At 50.8% G+C, this 6,849-nt stretch overlaps 1 pseudogene across 1 annotated transcript; it reads left to right on the top strand.

Annotated features, from left to right (window-relative positions):
- Nucleotides 1-4,374: 4,374 nt before the first annotated feature.
- On the top strand, nt 4,375-5,144 carry LOC307111952 (RNA-binding protein 7-like; annotated as a pseudogene). Its single transcript has one exon. The product of its transcript is annotated as an RNA-binding protein 7-like (transcript).
- The last annotated feature ends 1,705 nt before the right edge of the window (nt 5,145-6,849 follow it).

Raw genomic sequence — 6,849 nt, 5'->3', positions numbered from 1 at the left:
GCAGCTGAAATCAAAGCTGCGCCACCTACAGTTGGTAGGACAGGCTGTTGTCGCCACGTGTAACACAGATAGGGGCAGTTTTAGGTTCATGTTGTGCCCTTCTCTGATGTTCGCCTACTGGGTTGGGGCTGCTGCCGACACAGTGACCCGCTGATGGCAGAGAGTCGCTTGGTAAGCTCAGCGGCTTGAGTGGGCACCAGTTAAGGGTCCCAACGCAGAGAGAGCCTGATGCTGTGTTGCTTTCCCGTGAGGGTGGATGGATGTGGGCATCTGTTGCAAACCGGGTCTCTGCTGGTATTTATGGTGTGGGTTGAGCTGTGCTGTGTGAGTCCCTATGGCCTTTCCAAGGCGTTAGGCCTGCTAAGGGGCCACAGAGTTGCCATCATCATAGCGCTTTCTTTAAAGCCCTGTGCTGTATGTCACTTTGTTCAGACACCGCTCAGAGACCTTGGGTGTCTTCATCCTTTAGGTCACTGGGTCAGCATACCTTTTAGTGGTTGGAACTGTCACAGCTGGGCTGTGTGTTGGGGTCATTTCTGTGCAGCTGTGTGTTTGGAAGTGAGCAGGGGCATGGAGGCCCTTCATCCTGGGGGAACGAGGGCAGATGCACGGGGGTTGGGGCCTGTCCAGAGTGTGCCGCAGGCCGCATCCTCACCACTACCACCCCCCTTTCTGCACTAGGCCCAGTACACAGACCAGAAACGCCTTGAGGAGCTGCGGGAAGAGAACTTGGCACTCAAGGCTGCACAGGGGCAGAGTGTGAAGGAGTCCGCCCACCTGCGCTGGGAGCTGGAGCAGCTGTCAGAGGGTAGGCAGCAGCCCCTGGTGCCTGGGAGCCAGCCTGATTGAAGACAATTACACTTTAATGGATACCAAGGGCCTTCTCCAAGAACAGCTGACTGGCTTCTCCCTCACCCAGGGAGCTGAGACCTTGGCTCTGAATCATATGTGTCAGCCCATCCTCAGCCCAAGTCAATAGGGTTTTATTCAAGGGCCATTTGGAACTTTTTCACTGCAATTCTCCCAAGAACATGAAGGGCCTGGCAGCCTTGAAGTCAGCACATGAAATACAAAGGAAGTGTTGCCTGATTTATCAGTTGCCATTCGGCCAGGCCCTGGAGCTTCCAGGTGACAGCACGCTGACACCCAGAGGGTGTTTCAGATCTCTCCCTGGAGCACTGGAAGCTCTGGATGCAGGAGAAATCCCCAGTGGTCACTGATTCCATTGTAGTTGCCCCCGGGGCATGGTTTCCTTAGATGCTCTCATAATCAGGCAGATGGGCGTAGTCTGCTCTCCTTCCTGGGCAGGGGCTGCTCAGTGGCTGTTTTTCAGGGGACCCAGGCTCTTCCTCTCCCTCTGGCATTTGCCCCCTCCCAGCCCCCGGAGGAGGTGTGGGGTTGGCCAGGGAAGGTGGGTGGGGCAGCCAACAGTGCAGCAGGAGCCTCAGCACCCTGCAAGCAACAAGCCAGTTCCCGTGTCCAACAATCACACGCGTGCACCTGAGAGTGCAGGTGAAGGCTCCCTTAGAGCTCTGCAGAGCCAGGAGGGCCTGTGGCTGGTTTGGGGAGGAGCTGCTTTTTCAATTCTGAGCAACATTCCTAAGCATCATGGAAAGGCTGTTGAAAGCAGCTGGGTATTCCTTCTCTTCAAGGCGTCCCATCTGCTCCAAGCCTAAAATCAGTTCATTGAACTAGGAGTCTGTGTGGGAGTTAGTTCTTTCTGTGGTTTGGTGTCTCCCCACTCCTGGGAACCCAGGCTCTGGGAGTTCAGGTTCCTGGGGAGCACCACTGCCCCCTGGTGGGACACACAAGCGGTGCCGCTGGCAGGGTCTGGCTCAGACCAAATGTGCTTCAGTTAGAGACCACCAGAGTGGCTGATGGGGTTGCAAAGCCTCCCTGAGTCAGATGCTCAGTGTAGCTAGTGAGCCCTTTCAGGTCAGTGTCTGACTTCTTCTTGGTGTTCCCAACTCCTACTGCTTAGCTGGCAGCTCACGAACACAGCGTGAATGTACTTTTGTGTGGTTGGTGTGGTGGCTTCTTGAGTCAGAAAGGCCTGGTTTAAAGTCTAGGCTCCTCTACTTGTTAGCCAAGTGACCTCTCCTAAACCTCAGTTTTCTTATCTGCAAAATGGGGCAATGAAGCTGCCTCACCGGATTACTATGGGTATCTTGTGAGGAGACAGTGAAGCGTTAGGCTGTGCCTGGCCCACGGGCGCCAACAAAGGATGGCTGTTCTTATCGCCCTTGTCTTACCCAAAGATGCCCACTGCTCTGCTTCTTGGGGTGCTCATGAGCAGCCCTATTAGTAGTACAGTGCGATAAGGCTCCCAGGGCTGAGTGTGTGGCCCTGGAGGGACAGCTGAGGGAACAGCCATGACCCCTCATGCATTCATGTTTTCCTCCTGAACAAGCCCCGGGACTTACCCAAAGTCACGCACCTGCTCGTGGCAGGGAGGGGCCGAGAACTCCCATTCTCCTCAGGTCTGTGCTCCCTTTTCTGTTCCTCATTCAAGCTGTTTCAAAGCACAGGAGGAAATCTGCCTTTTTCTGGCTTTACCTTATGTTTTCATCTTGCTTAGAATTTTTAAAGCAACTTAGATGTACTGTCTCATTCTTTTTCAATGCAATTGTGAAAGTACAAAATGAAATCTCTGTCTGAAGGACCTTACCCAGAGATGGAGAGTACTGGGCATATGCGCCCCATTGCCTCTACCACCCACAGACATGCGGGTTAATGACCGTGTCCCCCCTACACCCTCGGCTGAGCCACTTGGACTCCCACCACTCTGAGGCTGGCACAGAGAACGCACTCTCTTTGCCATCTCTGTTAGTTTGTGAAATCCTTGACTTGATGGTCATGTTATAACTTTGTAAAAAGTGGATCCAGCAGTTCCATCATCTTGAACTTTTGCATTGGCTTCTCCACCGTCACCTGCTTTCTTCTTAAGCTCTGGTTGCTTCCCTGACAAACCCAGCTGAGCCAGCAGAGGGGCCATAACCGCCCAAGGAGCCCTCAGATTCAGACAGCAACAGCACCCTGGGAAAAAGGGAGGGCATCCAGCTGAGCATCCCGGCCCCCCAAACCTAGGGCTCGGGGTGATGGCTGGCTCGGGGCCGGGGGCAGAGAGCAGAAGCTGAGGCCCCTGGACTCTGGGCCCTGACTCCACTTTGCTCTTCAGCCTCCAGCTGCTTCCTGAAGCTGGACAAAGAGAAGCAGAGCCTCCAGGGCACCATCCAGGGGCTGCGGGACGCCTCCCTGGCCCTGCAGGAGAGCAGCCTCCAGCGCGGGGAGCTGGAGAAGGAGAACCAGCAGCTCAGCAAGCAGGTACCCGTGGGTGGTGTCCGGAACCTAGGGGCATGGAGGTGGCCAGGTGGAGCACCCAGGGGTCGGTGGGCATGCACAGCTGGGGGAAAGGCAGAGTCCAATGCAGCCACCATTATGGGAGGGGACAGGAGTCCTCCTGGAGAGGCGTCACGAGGCAGCATGAGGTGTCCCTGCAGCAGTGAGACCGCACCTGATAGAGCTCTGTGTGCCTCGCTGCCTTCATCTGTGAAATGGGTTAGTGATGTGCCCCCCTAGTAGGTGTGGTGAGGATGGTGTGAGTCAGTGCAGGCAAAGGGTCCAGCTCGTGGTAAGTGCCTAAGGAAAGGAGAGCAGCGCCCCGTTGGGAAGCACTGGGCGGGGCCATAATTCAGGCCAGGGTCACACAGCAGTAGGGTCACCCTCACAGCATCCCGCACCGAGAGCTCTGCAGCAGGTGCAGTTCCATGGGGATCCGGTAGAGGGAGAATCTCACCTTGTGGCCTTGGCACCGCCCATTCTGGTCCTTTCCCTTCACTGAGCAAGGTGGGCTCCAGCCGCTGCCAGTCGCCCAGGGCTCTGGTCCGGAAGCCGAGCTGTGTCTTCTGTGGAAGAGGAGGTCCCTGGTGGGTCACCTTGGGCCTGGCCAGGAGGGCGCTGTCTCCAGAGACCTTCGCCAGTGCTGCGACCATTGAGGGGAGCGCGATGGGCCACCGTGTTCTCTGGGTCTCCAGTGCACAGGGTCACGTGGTTCAGGGCCATCTTCAAACTCGGCCACTGTATCTGCCTCATGTCCCTGGGCACAGGGAGGCCTCCATGCTCCCAGGTCAGTCCAGCCCATGACTGGCATGGAGACAGCCTGCCCCGCGAGCCTTCCTGGGAGCCATGGCCTTCAACCAGTGCTCTCCTCGGAGCTTGCGCACTCCGTCAGTACACTTGACACCAGGGGGGAACGAGCGTGACTGACACTTATGTGGGCAACGGCTGGGAGCAGGAGGACATGAGCTTTGGAGAGTGCGCAGTGGGAGCCTCAGCGAGGACCCCTGGGGCTCTCCTGGGAGGGTTGATGCCGAGATGGGGGCAGCAGCCTCGGAAGCAGATCTTACTCTCTTAGTGGGCCACCTAGACACTAAAGTGACCCAGGAGCTCCTTTCCCAGCCTTTGCACCAGGCTGGGCCAGTGATGCAGGTGAAAATTCCAACAGATAAGGATGGTAAACCAAAGCAGTTTGCATTTGTGAATTTCAAACAGGAAGTATCTGTTCCTTAGGCCATGAATCTCCTTAATGGAATAAAACTTTTTGGAAGGCCCATCAACTTTCAGTTTAGATCAGGAAGCAGCCATGCCTTGCAGGAGGTTGGTTTGTCATATTCCCAGCATCATGTTGGAAATTCAAGCCCTGCCTCTCCATCTCCTAACAGACATGAAAGGACTGTGGATAACATGACTCCATCACCACAGGTCATTCAGAGATCTTTCTCTTCTCCAGAAAAATTTCAGAATCAAGCAGGGATGAACGTTTTGAGACAGGTCATATGGCAGGAAATTGGGTTCTCCACATCTTGATCGATCAGGTTTTTCCCCATCAGTTCAGTCACATAATCATAGTTATAAGGAGTCTCCAAGCTCCCAAATGGCGTCAAGATACACCATCATCACTGCGTAAAGCCAGGCAGAGCCCTCATCCCTCCCTAGTAGACAGACACTACAGCCGTGAGCAGCATTACAGAGGACACGGAGGTGATGACTTCTATGCAGACAGGAATCGCGATGGCTGGAGCCATGGCCACGATAGCAGAAGAGACAGCAGTAGAGCTGGGAAGTGGCATTCATCTCGGAGCTAACAAGTGTTCAAAGGACATTGTTTTCATAGGGTCAACCTAGGTCCTTTGGACTAAGTTGGTCTGGGAATGTTTTGTTAAAACTGTAGAGAGCAGTTTTATAAGTTGCCACATTTCTTTATAAAATATTTGAACATATAGCTATAGTCTAATACAGAAATGAGAAGACTTGTTCTTACAATTTTACATTGATAGACTTTCACCTCAGGATTTCATGAAGAGGAAAGTGTTTTATGCAAAAGAAAGTTCCACGATTCCGAATCGTTTTAGAAATTGAGGAAGGCACATGTTATATGTATTGGTTGTATCATAAAGCCAATATTTTAATGATCTATTATCTATTGTATTGCAAGAACCTGCTTATTAGTGAATCACATTTTGTGTCTATAATAGAAAACATTCAAGTTGGTAGTCTAAAATATACTAGTATTTTGTTAACAAATGAGATAATGGAATTTCAATGATTGGTTTTACTAACATTGGTGAAGTTTGGGATTAATCATATTGTTTAACTTCATGGAGAACATAAGTTCATTGACTTGCTCTTTGGGTTTTGCCCTAATTGGATATCAAGTGTAAATCTTCACTTCCTATTTCATTCTAAAATATTAGAACTTTCTCATTAAATCATGTTTGACTGAATAACTGAAGTTATTTAAATATCTCTAAATGTACTTTTTTAAATTAAAAATTCAGTGTTAGTAAATTCTCCTTTTCAAGAAGAACAAAAATGCAAATGCAGAGTCAGATAACATGACTTACCAGAAGTATGCTTGTTTGGGAAAAGGTTCACACAGCCTTTAAGTGCTGCCTCTATTACTCAAACTTTAAAAATTTAGAATTTTTAAAGTGCCCCAGGTATGTGTGCATTTTATTATAGGGATTGTACATGTTGTCTTTTTGTTTGAACATTTGAAAGAGTTAAGTCTTACACACTTACTGATTTAAAAAATTTTAAATCCTGTTAAAACTTTTATGTATCAAGATGTTCCCTTTAATTAATTATAGAACTAGTTTGTACAAATTCACTCCTTCCTATATTTGGATGCTTTTCAATAACTATAGCATTTTTGTACTGTTACTTTTTAAAATATTGAAAAAACAGCCGAAACCGGTTTGGCTCAGTGGATAGAGCGTTGGCCTGCGGACTCAAGGGTCCCAGGTTTGATTCCGGTCAAGGGCATGTACCTTGTTTGCGGGCACATCCCCAGTAGGGGGTGTGCAGGAGGCAGCTGATCGATGTTTCTCTCTCATCGATGTTTCTAACTCTCTATCCCTCTCTTCCTCTCTGTAAAAAATCAATATATATATATATATATATATATATATAAAATAAAATATGGAAAAAACAAAACAGAAAACACCAGGTGGGCCCGGGAGAGAAGCAGCGAGGGAAGACACGCTGGTGTGTAGACGACATGGGTGGCTATCTCAGGGCATGGCTGCTGGTGACAGGAGCGCAGTGCTCACTCTCCTTTCGGTCGAGGGGGGAGGAAGAAGAGATGGCTGGACTGCACTGCCTTTCTGGACAACCCAGGTCTTCCCAGTAGTGCAGTAGAACAGACATCTAGGAGGACAGACAGGCTCACCAGCCAGTTCATCCTGCAGTTACCAGGACCCCATTCACATTCACACGGGAAGAAGGGCCCTGAGAAGCTAGTGACAGCCTTCCTGTGCAGGTCATTCTGGGTCAGAGGCCTCAGTACAC

The sequence above is a fragment of the Cnephaeus nilssonii genome, assembly GCF_951640355.1.
Source record: "Cnephaeus nilssonii genome assembly, chromosome: 15".
In the NCBI taxonomy this organism is placed as follows: Eukaryota; Metazoa; Chordata; class Mammalia; order Chiroptera; family Vespertilionidae; genus Cnephaeus; species Cnephaeus nilssonii.
This window is presented reverse-complemented; position numbering and strand designations above follow the sequence as displayed.